Below are 16,803 nucleotides of genomic sequence, written 5' to 3'. Positions count from 1 at the left end.
TCACAGCCTTTTTAGCTTAATACAAGCATAAGTAGAGATTTTAGCTTAGCGAAATATATCATTGTGTTGGAGCTTTATTGTGGCCGCAGAAGCAAGAACAGCAATGGGGCAATTTCTCATCTGTATTAACCCTGTCTTATTTTGAACTCTTTTTTTAAAAAACAAACAAACAAGCAAACAAACAAACCAACAAACCCAGTAGCAGCAACAATAAAACCTCCAGTTTTATTTCTTGGAAACTGCCCAGAAAAATCTGTGTTATGGTGTGCTACAGAAACATTGTAAACGAAGAAACAAACATGCAGGTTCCATGCAAAAAGCAGAGAGCATAAGAGCAGAATGTACAAAGAGCCTGTTGATCAGGCCAGTGGACCATCTTAGTTCAGGATCCTCTTCTCACAGTGGCCAGCCGGATGTATATGGGAAGCTGAATGCGTATGGGAAGCTCAATAACACTCTCCCCACCTGGGATTCACAGGAACTTTTATTCAGAGGCAGGCTGCCTTCCACAATGTGGAGGTAGAACATAGCCGTAATGGCCGGCAGCCGCTGATAGGCCAATCCACAATGAATTTGCCTTATTCTCTTTTAAAGGCACCAAGTTATTCGCCAGAGCTCCATTGTACCGTTTGAAGAACTGCTTCTTTCTTTCGTCTGCCTTGAATGTTCCAAGCATTCAGCTCCCTTGGAAGTCTACAAATTCTAGCATTAAGGGAGAGGGAGAAAAACTGTTCTGTATGAACTTTGTCCTTGCTGTGCATAATTTTATAAACTTTTGTCATGTCCATAACATTTTGAATTATGGTGCTGGAGGAGACACTTGAGAGTCCCGTGGACTGCAAGAAGATCAAACCTATCCATTCTGAAGGAAATCAGCCCTGAGTGCTCACTGGAAGGACAGATCCTGAAGCTGAGGCTCCAATACTTTGGCCACCTCCTGAGAAGAGAAGACTCCCTGGAAAAGACCCTGATGTTGGGAAATATTGAGGGCACATGGAGAAGGGGACGACAGAGGGCAAGATGGTTGGACAGTGTTCTCGAAGCTACCAGCATGAGTTTGACTAAACTGCGGGAGGCAGTGGAAGACAGGAGTGCCTGGCGTGCTCTGTTCCATGGGGTCATGAAGAGTCAGACACGACTAAACAACAACAACAACAATAACATGTCACCTCTTCTCTAAACTAAAAAACCCAAAATTCCTCATCCTTTCCTCATGCAAGGGCCGCTCCATCCCCTTGATGATTTTTGGTGGCCCTTTCCAAGTGAAGGTGTTTTTTTCAGGCAATCCATAGCACTCTTCAAAAATAATACGCAAAGTACCGTATGTCTTCAAACACGTTGCTTTTTATTTTTGAGATGGCATAAAGATATTAACTGCACTTAGTAAAAACAAACAACAAAGTAAAAGAAACTTTGAGATTAGGACCATTGAGTACCAGTGGTTTCAAAGGCTAGATTAAATGTAGTTTTTTCTTAATGGCAATGGCATCCGATGCGTTTACTGAATCATTGCCCTCCATTTGCAATGTTCCAGCTAGGTGTGCCTGTACTTATCCAAAATGATGTCATCTGGAAGTCCAAGACCAGAGGTATCAATAGGCTTGGCGGAGGGAAACTGCTCCATTGAAAGCAGGGATGGCATGCCCTGTTTTGCTGCTTCCATTGCTGCCGCCACCACCTACCTGCCCTGATGCTGCCTGCTGTGTTGTCACCATGCGCCCTGCCGCATTTGCCACTGGCAGAGAAGCGCCACCACAATTGACAGTGACTTGAGGCAAGATCTTGCTCAAAATCGGTGAGATCTTGCATGCTCCGCAAGATCTCGTGTGATTTCAGGCAAGATCTTGTCCCAGACGGATATGATCTTGCCCCAAATTGATGCTGATAGTGGCAGGGCTTCTACACTCCTAGCAGAAGTGGTGGCACTTATGGGTGGGGTGAAAGCCACACCAAGCTGGCTTCACCTCCTGTGACTCCCTTGTCTCTGCCTTCACTTAAATGCCCGGCCACCCCACCAGGTCCTGGGCTCGTCAGCTGTGATGTTGGCTGACTGCTTGAGAACAACAGGCATGCTACTGTAGTTTTCATGATGGGATATGAATGTAAGAAAATGCATGATAATAATAAAAAATAAGAATCTGGGCCCTTTGAAAGCAGACTAGCTTGTTGCCCACAGAGCTAATCTTCTTATAGAGCAACACCACCCGGCCGAAAAGTCCTGTGTGTTGTTGATTGCCTCTCTCTTCCAGTGTGTGAACAGATGGGTACAACATGCAGTTGGCTCCAAAGGACCTGTGCTGAGCTCATCTGCCCCATTGGGAATATGCCGTCAGCTTTCTAACCCTTAGAGGTGCTTCTAACCTGGAATTACCTTTACGATGTACAGCTGATTTTTTTGGATGTGTGTGTGTGTGTGTGTGTGTGTGTGTGTGTAGCCTAGTGATTCGTTTTTCCTGTGTTTTGGGACATTGGGAGAGATAATGGCAATACATATGCAGAGGGTTATCTTTCTTCCTGCACTATAATACAGGTAACAGACATGCTTTCCTTCTGCCATCTCAAAATATCGGAACTTTCTTCAATGTTTTGGCCACTCCTAGCTGCACACCACCGAAGCAGAAGAGATGGGGACTGAGCTGGCTTCGGAGAGATGGGTCGCATTTTTCCTGCCGTTGTATTAGAGTTACAGAAATTGGGTTAGTAGAGCATCTGCAGCCAACTCCCTGGAGAATCCGTCAAAGGGATTAGTGCTAACTGGCAGTGGCATTTCCCAACCATCGTAGAGGCCCAATTACTGATGACTTGCGGCTTCTAGTGGCAGGCTCCCCTATACGTGGATTTTTCTCTCCCTGACCCTTCAACTCAGTTGCTTTCTCCCCTTTTGCCAGATCCCACACGGTGCCTCCAAGATTACTGGGCTTCCTCTTTTAGGTTGCTTGAATTTTTATTTTTCTGTTGCCAGTTCATTTGCAAGTGGACTATATTTATTTTTATCATTTCAATGAAACTGGGCATGCAAGTTGAATGGATGTTTATGAGATGTGTGAAACTCACTGTTGCATCCAGGTGAGCTGGAGCATGGAGTTGGAACGTCCCCCACCCCTGTAAGCCCTGTAGGGCCAACATGGAATGGCTGTGGGCCATGGCGCTTGTGTTTGACATCATCAGCAGGTGACAGTGATACTGAGAGGGCAAGAAGATTATGGTGGCTTGCAGGAAGTGTGGTAGGAGCAGCCCAGGTAGCTTGAAAGGAGAAGTGTTTTTTTAAAAAAACCAGTTAAGCAGTATATGAATTGTATTAAATAAATAAAAATAAGGCACCTGAGGGGGATAAATTGCTGAGGGAGAGCACAAGAAGGAGAAGAGAGGATCTGGGGTGGCAGTAGCATCCGGAGGCAGTTATAGAATCATAGAATCATAGAGTTGGAAGAGACCACAAAGGCCATCGAGTCCAACCCCCTGCCAAGCAGGAAACACCATCAGAGCACTCCTGACATATGGTTGTCAAGCCTCTGCTTAAAGACCTCCAAAGAAGGAGACTCCACCACACTCCTTGGCAGCAAATTCCACTGTCAAACAGCTCTTACTGTCAGGAAGTTCTTCCTAATGTTTAGGTGGAATCTTCTTTCTTGTAGTTTGGATCCATTGCTCCGTGTCCGCTCCGTGTTATGCAGTTTCTCTCATTTTTCCTGCCATTTCTGAGAATCTGTGGGTCTCTGAGGACAGAGCAACAGCCCAAGCCAAGGTTTATTAGCTAAAAGAAGGAACGGTACCTCAGATTAAGAACTTAATTCGTTCTGGAGGTCCATTCTTAACCTGAAACTGTTCTTAACCTGAGGTACCACTTTAGCTAAAGGGGCCTCCTGCTGCCGCCTCACAATTTCTATTCTCATCCTGAAGCAAAGATCTTAACCCGAGGTACTATTTCTGGGTTAGCGGAGTCTGTAACCTGAAGCGTCTGTAACCTGAAGCGTCTGTAACCCGAGGTACCACTGTACTTCACACAGCACATAGTTAAACTTTGAAGCTTGCACAGGAGGCAGTGATGGCTACCAACTTTGATTGCTTTAAGTCTTGTCCTCCATGACTTTTTCTATCAGTGGCCACTAGCCACAGTGGGTAGCCACATCATGGGTAGGCAAACTAAGGCCCGGGGGCTGGATCTGGCCCAGTCACCTTCTAAATCCAGCCCAGGGACGGTCTGGGAAACAGTATGTTTTTACATGAGTAGAATGTGTCCTTTTATTTAAAATGCATCTCTGGGTTATTTGTGGGGCATAGGAATTCGTTCATTATTTTTTTCAAAATATAGTCCAGCCCCACACAAGGTCTGAGGGACAGTGGACCAGCCCACAGCTGAAAAAGGTTGCTGACCCCTGTATCTGCATTCACTGCCAGAGGCAGCACACCTCTGAATACCACTTGCTGGAAACCACAGAAGGAGAGAGCGCAGATCCTGCTTTGTGCTTCCGCCAGGCATCTGGTTGACGAAAGTGAGAACCAGATCCTGGAGTAGGTGGGCTATTGAATCATAGAATCATAGAGTTGGAAGAGACCACAAGGGCCATCGAGTCCAACCCCCTGCCAAGCAGGAAACACCATCAGAGCACTCCTGACATATGGTTGTCAAGCCTCTGCTTAAAGACCTCCAAAGAAGGAGACTCCACCACACTCCTTGGCAGCAAATTCCACTGTCGAACAGCTCTTACTGTCAGGAAGTTCTTCCTAATGTTTAGGTGGAATCTTCTTTCTTGTAGTTTGGATCCATTGCTCCGTGTCCGCTTCTCTGGAGCAGCAGAAAACAACCTTTCTCCCTCATCTTTTGTCCTTAAACCAGGGTTCCCTAAACTTGGATCTCCAGTTGTTTTTAGACTAAAAGTTTCATCATGCTCCTCTTGGCTAGGGATGATGGGAGTTGTAGTCCAAAAACAGCAGGAGTCCCACATTTGGGAAACCCTGTCTTAAACTATGCTATGTCATCATGTTTGAATCAACACCATGGCTGCATGTGTGTCTGAGAACAGGGTGCAGGAATAGATGGTTCTATAGTCTGATGCAACAGAACTGCTCTTACATCCTTAGCCTTTTAATTGTGTGTTTTAGCAACCAAGCCAGTAGGCAGGGTTTGATTTGGTTTTGGATTTTCAGACAGCTCCAGCCTTTCATTCATCTTTGGTCACAGTTAGGTGGTTTGGAAGCCGAAGCCCTGCTGCGGTCAGGTGGATGTGGTTGACCCAGCGGCTGTGTGAGGATAAATTTGGCCTTTGTCTTTGAGGAAGCTATAAAGACTCTGTCTCCTTTTTCTCCTTCCTTTCTTCCGTCCAGTGGAATTTATGCCAACGGAGGTTCCTGATCTCCTCGGTGTTCTCAATAACAGCCTGCATCCCTGCCCGATCTCCCTTTAATTGGTTGTTTTTGTTTTTTGCCCTGCGACTGAAAGGAGCTCCTGCTTTCCATTTATCTGAAGATAATTGTTTTGGGTTCAAAGTAGTAATTCAGTTGCTTGCTAAGCAGCAATTAGGAGGCTGGGAGAGGGCTGCACGGAGGCTGGCGATGCAGTCATTATCAGTCTCGCTGGCTGCCTAGCATCTCCTGCTAAACTGGCAATGTACCAGCCATTCCCCCTGCCCCCTCTTAAATTTACCATTACATGTTGGCAGCAGGGATGCTCTGCCTAGGCCAGTGAGATCTAGGGAGGGGAAAAAAAATTAAAGGCAGGGATGTTTTGTGTGCATGGAATCTGGATGCTGAGTGCATCAGTTGGCACTGGGAGCGCATCAGTTTCATGCCCAGTTATCCATAATCCGGTCACCTCCAGTTTGGATCACTGTAACGTGTTTGGAACTGATCTTCTTAGGTGCAAGGGACTGTGTGATTTTTTTATCACATTGTACTGGTACTTCTTCATCATGTGTACTGGTTTCCAGTCCAATTCTGGGCCCGATACAGAGCATTAGGTAAGACCAATGAAGCCTTAAGCAGTTTAGACCAGGCTATCTGTAGGATCACCCCCTCCCAACTGTACACAGGAACTGAACACAAGAACATTTGAAGCTGTCTTATACTGAATCAGAAACATTGGTCCATGAGTAGATCATTACTATCTGCACTGACAGGCAGGGCTTGAGGTAGGGTCCTCTCCCTGGTTGTACATGGAGGTGGTGGGGATGGAACCTGGGAACTTATATATGAGGCATAGGCAAACTTGGCCCTCCAGTTGTTTTGGGACTACAACTCCCATCATCCCTAGCTAACAGGACCAGTGGTCAGGAATGATGGGAGTTGTAGTCCCAAAACATCTGGAGGGCTGAGTTTGCCTATGCCTGTTCTATATGCAGGGCAGATGCTCTATCACTGAGCCATGGCCCTTCCCTTTACGGAAACCATCTTCAGAGGCCTTTCTCTGGGTGTCCTTGCCAGGTGAGGTGTGGTGGGTGGCTGCTGGAGAAAGAAATTGGTGGTAGTACTGAGCTGTGAAAATCACTCCCGAGAGAGTCTTGCTTGGTACCTGCCTTGCGGTCTTTTTGACACCTTTAAACACACACACACACACACACACACACGGCCTTTTAAGCTTTTAAATGTTAAAACCTGCTTAAAATATATTCATATTTAAATGTAAAATGCATTCACATTCAAATTGCACCCCCCCAAAAAAAGAGAAATACTCATTTTGTATGTCCTTTCTAGACATCTTTCTAAAAACATATTTTAAACATATTTAAACATATTAAACATATTTTGAAAATAAAAAAATTGGAACTGTGCAGCAAAATTTGGAGAACTGCAGTTGGAACACAGTGATCACTCTGTGTATGTAAGCTCGGGAACTGTGAATGAAATTCTCCACCACCACTAATGAAGGCTCATTTGCAGTTCTGGGATATGATTCCCCGCCTGCTTTCTCCCTTATGGAGCAAAACCAAACCTGTGTACTTCTTGTCTATGGGCCTCAGCAGGCTTTCATTCCCAAGCATCAATTCACCACCAATTTGGGCGCTGAGTCTACGACTTCCATTGTCTTCCCCTTCCGCCCCCCCACCCCAAATCCTGCTTTCTTAGAATGCGGCAGGTTGGTTGCCATGGGAACCGTTTCCTTGAGAATGGACGATGATGCGCTGTGGATGCTTGCAAGTGTTGCATGAAATAGGTGCCTTGAAAAGGGTGGTGCAAGCTGGGTGTTTGTAGCGGCACATGGGGAGAACCGTTTCCCACTACTGAGACGGCTTCACTGAGAGCACTTTTGCCTCCTGGTAAACTGGTGCACAGCTCATGAATGCAGTCTTGGTGGGAGAAGTCTGTCCTCATGAGTCCTGCTTCCCAGAGTTTCTGAGCCTTTTGGAAGGGAGGGTGGGTCAGAGGGTCATGGAGATTAGTTAAACATTTCCATGGCTTTGCATTTATGCTTGCTGAGAGGCTTGCCTATCTATGGCATTGTTATAACACCCCCCCTTTTTTTGACCTGTACCCAGATAGAATTTTATTTTAGAGATGATTGAAATAGGGACATAGGAAGTGGAACATAGGAACTTATACCAAGTCCGAAAAATGGTCCAAACAGGCCAGCACTGAGTGATGGTGGGACATCAGAGACACTGTCCTACAACTCCCATCATGGCTGACCATTCGCCATCCTGGCTGGGGCTGATGGGATCTGGAGTCCAACAACATCTTTCCCATCCCTACCTGGAGATGTCAGGGGTTGAAACAGGGACCTTTAAACATACAAAGCACTTGCTCTTCCACTGAGCTACAGCTCAGATTCAAGTCTGGTTGGATTTCAGGACAGGACATATCTTGATCATGCACTATTCCTATTTCTTTTGTTAAAAAAAAAAGAATATTAAAGAAGTCCAGTTTACCATTTCACCTTTTCAAGTATGTCCTCACCACTTTCAGCAAGTAGACAGAACTTGATTTCCTTCCGACCCACTGCTTTAGGGGCTGCAGCTTTGTTTTGCCTGGAGACCTTTTGTGAGTGAAGGTATTCAATGGTGACAGACATTTTAGGGGTTGCTGTGTCTTTAAGCATCCCTGTTGAGCTAATTAGGGATTCCCACTGTATCACTGTGCAGTTTTGCAATTCAGTTTTCCTGGGGAAAAATTCTAAAGCATGCCTCCAGAATCTGAGAGGCAGTGTGACATAACAGTTAGAGTGTTGGACTAGGACCTGGGAGGCCATGAAGCTCACTTGGGCTGTTTGCTACCTCTCAGACTAGCCAACCTTGCAAGGTTATTGCGGGGATGAAATGAAGTGGGGAGAACCATCTAAGTCACCTGGAGCTCCTTGGAGAAAATGGTGGGATATTAGTGCAATCAGTCAGTCAGTCAGTCAAGATGCTTCAAAAATGGAATCCAAGAGAGCCAGTGTGGTGTAGTGTTTAAGAGCGGTAGTCTCGTAATCTGGTGAACCAGGTTCACTTCCCTGCTCCTCCACATGCAGCTGCTGGGTGACCTTGGGCCAGTCACACTTCTCTGAAGTCTCTCAGCCTCACTCACCTCACAGAGTGTTTGTTGTGGGGGAGGAAGGGAAAGGAGAATGTTAGCCGCTTTGAGACTCCTTTGGGTAGTGATAAAGCGTGATATCAAATCCAAACTCTTATTCTTCTTCTATCTGTAAACCATGATAGAAATGCAGTCCTGCCAAATTCAGGTTGGGCATCCTATTGAGACGGATTTCTGTACACACACTCTTCTTTTGTTCATTCATTTGCCAAAATCTGTGTATTCCACGTTTCTTTCCTGTCACGGGACAACCCACCTCACAGCATAGCTAACAACTGAATCTAAAATTTGATGTGGTCAAAATACATCAAAAATAACATGGCATGGCTGATCAGCAGTTCAATTAGAAGCTACCAGAAAAGGGAGAAAGACTGTAATCAAATTTCCATGCTGAAACAAGGGCCTCATCTGCACCATAAATTTAAAGCACTGTGGTGCCATTTTAAACAGTCATGGCTTTTCCCTGAAGAATCCTAGGAGCTGTAGTTTGTTAAGGGTGCTAAGAGTTCTGAGGAGACCCCTATTCCCCTCAAAGCGGTATAATTATCAGGTTGGTGATAATTGTCTGTTTCTTGTCTGTTGCAAAAGCAAAACAGAAACACCCGAGAAAATGAGTGAGCTTTTTAAAATCTGCACCAGCTTCGCCCAACCTGGTGGCCTCCATATTCTGGTTGCCCCTTTTCAGCATGGCAATAGTCAATGTTTAGTGGGGTTGTAGTCCAGTGCTGTAGGGGAGACACTGTGTTGGAGAAAGCTTGATCCACACTTTCAAATAACATTTCAAGGTTGAAGTCTTCCTGTGGGCTGTTCCTGTTGTGCCAACTCTGCCCACAGGGTATTTAGTTAGTGCATACTTGGCTGGCTGCGTTGGCAGACTGTAGCATCATTGTGGTACCTACTGGCTGCTGATGACTCGTTCTTATGTACCGTATTGGTCGACACGGAGGGAGGGTTGATGGTGTGTTTATTCCGCTTCTATTCCAACCGACATTCAGGGCAGGCAGGTTGTACAAATAAAAGTTTCTGTAAACAAAAATGGGAAGACAAGAAGGGTCTTGTCCATGAAGGAGTCATAAATGATCATGCAAATGAAGGCAGGTGATCTCCAAAAGTGGGGAAACTGTATATCTGTGGAAGAAATATGACTCCCCCAATGGAGAGATTTCTTGAAACTTCACTCTTTGTTCCTGAGTGCATTTTATTCCCAAGAGAGTTTTGCAGCCTGGGCAGGTAACCTGGTTCCAGAGCTCCAGGTTTTCCCCTGCTATGCACACTCTGTATCTACTTTTGGATAAAACTGGGTCTTATCCTGCTCATTGGAAATGGCATCCGACTTACCGAGTTTCCATTTGTAAGGTGGGATATGTTGTTGTTTCTCTAGAAAATGGAATATTCATTTGGAGATTCTCCCTCTGCAAATTAGGGCGATTTACATGGGGTGATTCACATTGGGGAAATGTACAGTTTGCATTGGAAAATTTCCCGACGCCTTAGAGGGTGATCTAATTAAGTGTGTTTGTTGTACTTGCTTGCAGTAAACAAAGTGGAAGCTGCCAAGCTTGCTTGGTATTTATTGTATTTGCAATTGGCACCCAATCATTGTTACTAATGAACTTATGAAAGGGAAAAAATAGCTGTGGATAAAAAGGGGGGGGGGCTGGAAAATGTTCTGCCGCACATCACTGATTCTAAACCAGAGTTGGTGTGTGTGTGTGTGTGTGTGTGTGTGTACATTACTCTAGCACAGATTGTAGCCCTCCATTGACATTTAGGGAGGAGCAGTAGCTGAGTGGTTGGGCATGTGCTTTGCATGCAAAAGGTCCCAGGTTCAAACTCCAAGATCTCCAAGGTAGGACTGGTAGAGATACTCCTGTCTGAAACCCTGGAGAGCTGCTGTGAATCAGTGTAGACCAGGGTTTCCCAACCTTTGGGTTCTAGCTGTTTTGGACTACAGTTCCCATCATCCCTGACCACTGGTCCTGCTAGCGAGGGATGATGGGAGTTGTAGTCCAAAAACACCTGGAGACAAAACCCGAGACAAAAGAATAGGTGTGATCCATGCTGGGGAGAACAGCAAAAGCTTTGACAATGGCTTTTAATACACTGTGCAACTGAAGCAATGAGGAGATTAGCGTTGGCTGCTAATTAGATAAAGGGTATTTTGTGTGTGTTAAATATAGGAATGGTTGGCAAGTGGAAAGTATAGCTGCAGATACCTTGGCTTGTCTCCTGGGAATTTGGCATGCAAGTTCTAATCTGTCACTTGGGTGTGTGTGTGTGTTTCATTTACTAGGGGAGGTGTTCAACTAGGTTTTGCTCAAAAGTAGACCCATTGAAATTAATGGTTAGGTTCCAGGATGATTCGTGGGTCTACTTTGTGTAAAGCTTAGTTGAACACCACCCAAGAGGAGGCGTTCCTCTCTGCCCAGGGCTTTTAGTAATTCATAGTACTGGTTCAGTGAGACCATAGTATAGTTCATTGCATTTTTTGGTTTTTTAAATTTTGTAACTTGCTAGGAGTTAAAACTGGACTGCATATCACACCCTCCACATTTGGGGGGGGGGACTGTTCATCTCCTGTGAACATGGGGAGTGGAGGGGATTTGGAGACTTTGAGGTGGTGAGCACATTTTAAGAATTTGGGGTGTATGCGTTACCGTAAAACAGAAGGAACTTCCCCACTGAAGGAAATGATATATTAAATTATGGGCGTTGGCCACCTTTAGCAGGAGAGCTTGGGTTCTTAAAGTAAATTGATTGGAGTAATAATGGGCTGTGCTTTAAGAACTGTGGAATAGCAGGAAGAAGGGGTATTAGTTATTATCATTTTTCCATTTTATGAGGAAATAGGACTATGGTACGAAGCTAGTGTGGCATAGTGACTAGAGCCTGGGAGATGAAGGTCAAAATTTCCACTTGGCCAGGGGTCTGCAACCTTTAAGACAAAAAGAGCCACTTGGACCCGTTTCCGAAGGAAAAAAAACCTGGGAGCCGCAAAACCATTCCAACATTTAAAACAAATATATCTCCGGAGCCGCGATCTGACAGCGGGCGGGAAGGTGACGTCGGGGCGGTGCTTGACTAACGCACACACCGCCCCCATGCGACGTCACAGCCAGTACAGCGCCCGCCACAGTGGGGAGTCTCGGGGCGCACAATGCGCCTCCTCCCCTCGCTAGTATCCGCCCCGGAGCCGCAGCAAAGGTGTAAAAGAGCCACATGCGGCTCCGGAGCCGCGGGTTGCAGACCCCTGCACTTGGCCATGACCTCGGGGCAGTCTCTGCTTCTTGGCCTGGCCTACCTCACAGGCTTGTTGTGGGAGAACTACGCACACCGCATCTGAGCTCATTGGAGTAAAAGGTGGGATATAAATACACTGAATAAATAAATGAAAACAATGTTTTCCCTAATTCTCAATCATAAATTACAAACTAAAAAGCATTCTCCAAATAAATCCCTCCTACTAACTACAACTATAATTATGTTTGTTCTTTAAATCATGATGATTTTTTGGGGTCTAATTATTAGCTGTTCAATTAGCAATCACATTCTTTTGTTACCAGTTTGCCATTATCGTTTTTTCCTCCACTTGGTTCTTCATTTATTTGCACTCTGATTTCTTAATATGCCTGTTATGCTTCAGGTATAATAAGGAGAGGAAGCTCTTTGTTCGGAAAATATGAAGAAACTGCTGCCTTTAATGGACTATATTATATTCAAAACACCTGGGATTCTTGAAACCTCTGTGAGCACTGACATACAGGAAGCTGCCTTATATAACTCAGACTCATAGGTCCTTCTTACTCAGTATTGTGTCTTCTTCTTCTTTGGCAATCACTTGTAGCTGAGTAAGATTGTCTTCCATGAGCACAGTTTAAGCAGTGAGTCCGTAAGTGACTGTGGAGGCCAATTATGGATCCACACGTCCTTCCACAGTGGGGACATAGGTTTCCGGGCAGGAGTTGATCATGGTGAGTGAGGGTTTGCCAAGTGTGCCTTCCTCTTAGCTCATTTCTCCCTTTCGTCCTGAGTTTGAGCATCTTCAAAGCACCTTTGGTAAAGGTTGTTCTCCAACTCTAGGTCTCGCAGGCCAGTGTTTCCCGGTTGTTGATGTTCATACTGCATTTTTTAATATTTGCCTTGAGAGTCTTTGAACCTCTTTTGTCGACATTCATTTTTTTTAAAAAAAAAATTTTTTATTGGTTTTACAACATTTTTAAGAAAAACAAACAAACACTAAAAAAGACGAACATACACGTATAATTTCAAACATATTTTCATAAACCTCTTTTCTTGGACTTCCCCATACCCCCCCTCTCTGCATCCCAATGTCCATAATTCAACTAGCAACTCCCAATTGTTACTTTCCAATCTCTATCATCTTAGTCCTCTTTTATAGTCTAACCTTATATCCCTGTACCCTTTTGCTTCTGGAAACCACAACATTTTAGCATTCATTAAGTTTATAGTAGTCCTTAAGGTAGCTTTTAAATTTTTTCCACTCCTCTTCCACCGTCTCTTTTCGTTGATCACGGATTCTGCCTGTCATCTCGGCCAATGTCATGTAGTCCATCACTTTCATCTGCCATTCTTCCACAGTGGGTAAATCTTGTGTCTTCCAATACTTTGCGATGAGTATTCTTGCTGCTGTTGTGGCATACATAAAAAAAGTTCTATCTTTCTTTGTCACCAATTGGCCGACAATGCCCAAGAGAAAGGCCTCTGGTTTTTTAGGAAAGGTACATTTAAGTACCTTTTTCATTTCATTGTAGATCATTTCCCAGAAGGCCTTAATCTTCGGGCATGTCCACCAAAGGTGATAAAAGGTACCTTCAGTCTCTTTACACTTCCAACATTTATTATCGGGCAAATGATAGATGTGAACCTCTTTTGTTGACATTCAGGCATCTGCACAACATGACCAGTCCAACAAAGTTGTTGTTGAAGAATCATTGCTTCAACACTGGTGATCTTTGCTCCTTCCAGTACACTGGCATTAGTTCACCTGTCTTTCCAAGTGATGTGTAGAAATTTTAAGAGACACCTTTGATGGACTCTTTTGAGGAGTTGAAGATGGTGTTTACAAGTGGTCCACATTTCACAAGCATACGGTAAGGTTGGTAGTACAATAGCTTTGTAAACAAGCATTTTGGTTTCCCTGCAAATGTCCTGGTCCTCAAACACTCTGCACTTCAGTCTGGAGAAAGCTGACATACAGGAAGCTGCCTTATAAGCCTCAGACTCATTGGTCCTTCTAGCTCAGTAGTGTGTACACTTACACTCAGCGGCATTCCAAGGTTTCAAGCTGGTTTGGCTCCCAGCTCTACGTGGAAATGCTGAGGATTCAGCCTGCAACCTTCTGCATGCTGTATCACTGTTCTGTGGTTCTTACTTGAAGAGTGGCAAGAGAGGAAGTGCTACCAGCTTGTGCTTCCTGTCCACATGATCACAAGTTTCATCTAAGCATGATCACCCTTTAAGGCAGTGGTGGCCGAACTCAGCCCTCCAGCTGTTTTGGGACTACATTTCCCATCATCCCTGACCACTGGTCCTGTTAGCTAGGGATGAAGGGAGTTGTAGTCCCCAAACAGCTGGAGGGCCAAGTTTGGCCACCACTGCTTTAAGTGATGCATGTTCAGTGCCCAGCCTCCTTCAGCAAAGACCACAACTCTGGGGAGAAGGAAAAGCAAGCCTTCCATGGAAGCTGGGAGTGGATTTTCAATGTGGGGAAACTGAGAGCGTGTGTTGGGCTTGTGCACATAGAATCATAGAATCATAGAGTTGGAATAGACCACAAGGGCCATCGAGTCCAACCCCCTGCCAAGCAGGAAACACCATCAGAGCACTCCTGACATATGGTTGTTAAGCCTCTGCTTAAAGACCTCAAAGAAGGAGACTCCACCACACTCCTTGGCAGCAAATTCCACTGTCGAACAGCTCTTACTGTCAGGAAGTTCTTCCTAATGTTTAGGTGGACAACATCTTTGACTTGTTGTGCTTGGTTGGTTTGCACCGTGCAGAGCAAGCGGTTGGGTGGCAGCCCTTTGCTGATTGGAGGAGACAGTCAAAATGGCGCTTTCTATTTTAGAATTAATGCAGGGCTTGCCCCCCCCCCAAGCTGGTACTCACCATAACTCAGTTCTGGCACCTCTCAGGTAGGTGCCATTGTCATTAAAAGAGAACAAGGGAGGTGTTCGTGGTGAATTCCAGCACCTCTTTTTCTAGAAAAACAGCACTGAATAAATGCATTCTGCTTAAACAGTGCATGCATAAGGTTTTCCGTTTGGGGTATGTGTGCAAAACAGCTTGTAGAGTATGGACTCAGGCAGCTTTAACACCTCCGCAACTTGCTATTGTGTAAAATGTTAAGCACAATGGGACTAGATAAAGTTGGTGCCTCAGAGAGAAAGTAAGTCGGATAATGGTTATTATGACTGGTGTCCTCTCGTAATGTCCCTGCTAGATGGGGTAAGCCCATCTTTGTAAGACACAAGCACCCTTCCCCCTAAATAAGGTTTGCAATGTCCTACGATAGCTCAAAGTGTAGAGACTTGTGTAAGATCTCCCATGGGGGGAGCAGTTGCCAGTTGTATTTCTGCCTGGTCCCCTTTATGTAGCCTCTGAATACCAAAGTTGCTTTTATTAGAGTTTGCAACAGCCTTGGAGGATGAGTGTTGCGTGATCTGTGGTGACAGTAATGATTAAAAGATGGAGATTTGCCAGAGGGAGGATGGCTTTGAATCCTCCTTGTTACAAAAGCCAAATCTGAAGTTGATTCTCCCACACCCCTGCATTTCACAGCTCTTTCTCTCCTAAGCTGGTCGCATCAGCATGGCTTCATTAGAGCTGGATTCATTGTGTGTGTGTTTTAATTTGGGGGGGGGGATTGACAGGGCGGGGAGATAATTTACCCTCTGCAAAGACGTTCACACCTCGGGTAGTGACAGAAAAGGGAATGACTTAAGGACCCTAATTATTGGGAAGCTGATCTGAGAAGCAGGCATCAAACAAGTTTTATATCAGTGCACAGAATTATGTCATATGGACACAGATTAAAAATCCAGCCCTGGAAAAACAGTAAGTATTTGGTATGTGAACACAGCTTCACACCCAGCTGAGTATAGGACCACAGCTTTAATCACCCCTAGGCAAACGCTCTACCTTGCTACACATCCTTTAACAATGGTTGAAGGAGGAGGAGAATGAAAAATCAAAAAAACTTTTAGCCCAACTACATCACTCCCCACTTGCAATCTGCTTCTCTGCATTGGTTTTGAGGCTGCAGTGTAATCTTTCCCACTATCAATTAATCCTTGCTCAGCCCTCTGTCTATTTGGGCCTGTGCTGGGCAAAGCAAGCAGAAGAAGGTTTTATATATTTAGGCTGATTTGTCTAAACTTAAGTTATATTTGATTTTAGGAGGTCAATCCTTTGGAACAGAGCTTCTCTCAGTAGGCCTTGGCTGTTGGTTCTGTGGTTTTCCTGGCTCTAAAAGCACCGGGCTTTGTGTCAACTGCATCTGACACAGTGGCGTCAATTATTTCTTTCTACCAAGTGTAAATTCTGGCAGCGAAAGCAACACCCAGAGGAGAACTGGAGCCTCTGGTCTGCTACTGTAGTGTAAAATCTAAATTAATGGCCAAGGATTTCACTGTCTGTCCCTGTCCTGGACTTCTCAAGGGACTAGGACACTCATTCACTGACCAAGTGTTGTTGTGGAACATGTTAGCATTCAAGCTTGATATTTGACTTGTCTCTTACTACTGGCCCGATGAGCAGTTTTTCCTCACAAGTAGTGTGACCATATGCAAAAGAGGACAGGGCTCTTGCAACTTTAATAATTCTGCTGGAGAGCTTCCATCAGCTGTGTCAAACGGATAATCTGTCTTCAGTGTATCGTATTTTTCGCCCTATAGGACACACTTTCTCCCCTCCAAAAATGAAGGGGAAATGTGTGTGCGTCCTATGGGGCGAATGCAGGCTTTCGCTGAAGCCTGGAGAGTGAGAGGTGTCGGTGCGCACCGACCCCTCTCGCTCTCCAGGCTTCAGGAAGCTATCCGCAAGCCTTGTGTGCCCGGCGGGAGTTCCCGCGGGCTCGCAAGGCTTGCGGGCAGCAGCCCGAAGCACGGGGCACCCTCCAGAGGGTGCCCCGTGCTTCGCGCAGATGTCTGCAAGCCTTGTGAGCCCGGCAGGAGTTGCCGCCAGGCTTGCAATAGTTATAATAACAAAATGCACGTTTAGATAGGATGTTGGAAAATCATTAGATATGGTTGATGGAAGTCTCAGGCTAAAATAGCC

The 16,803-nt window shown here is 45.2% G+C and overlaps 1 protein-coding gene across 1 annotated transcript in view; it reads left to right on the top strand.

Annotated features, from left to right (window-relative positions):
• The window catches only part of SDC3 (syndecan 3), a 109,620-nt gene that overhangs the window by 42,591 nt on the left and 50,226 nt on the right, over positions 1-16,803 (top strand). The gene's annotated exons all lie outside the window — the stretch shown is intronic.

This window comes from Podarcis liolepis (genome assembly GCF_965112155.1).
Source record: "Podarcis liolepis genome assembly, chromosome: 7".
Lineage (NCBI taxonomy): Eukaryota > Metazoa > Chordata > Lepidosauria > Squamata > Lacertidae > Podarcis > Podarcis liolepis.
This window is presented reverse-complemented; position numbering and strand designations above follow the sequence as displayed.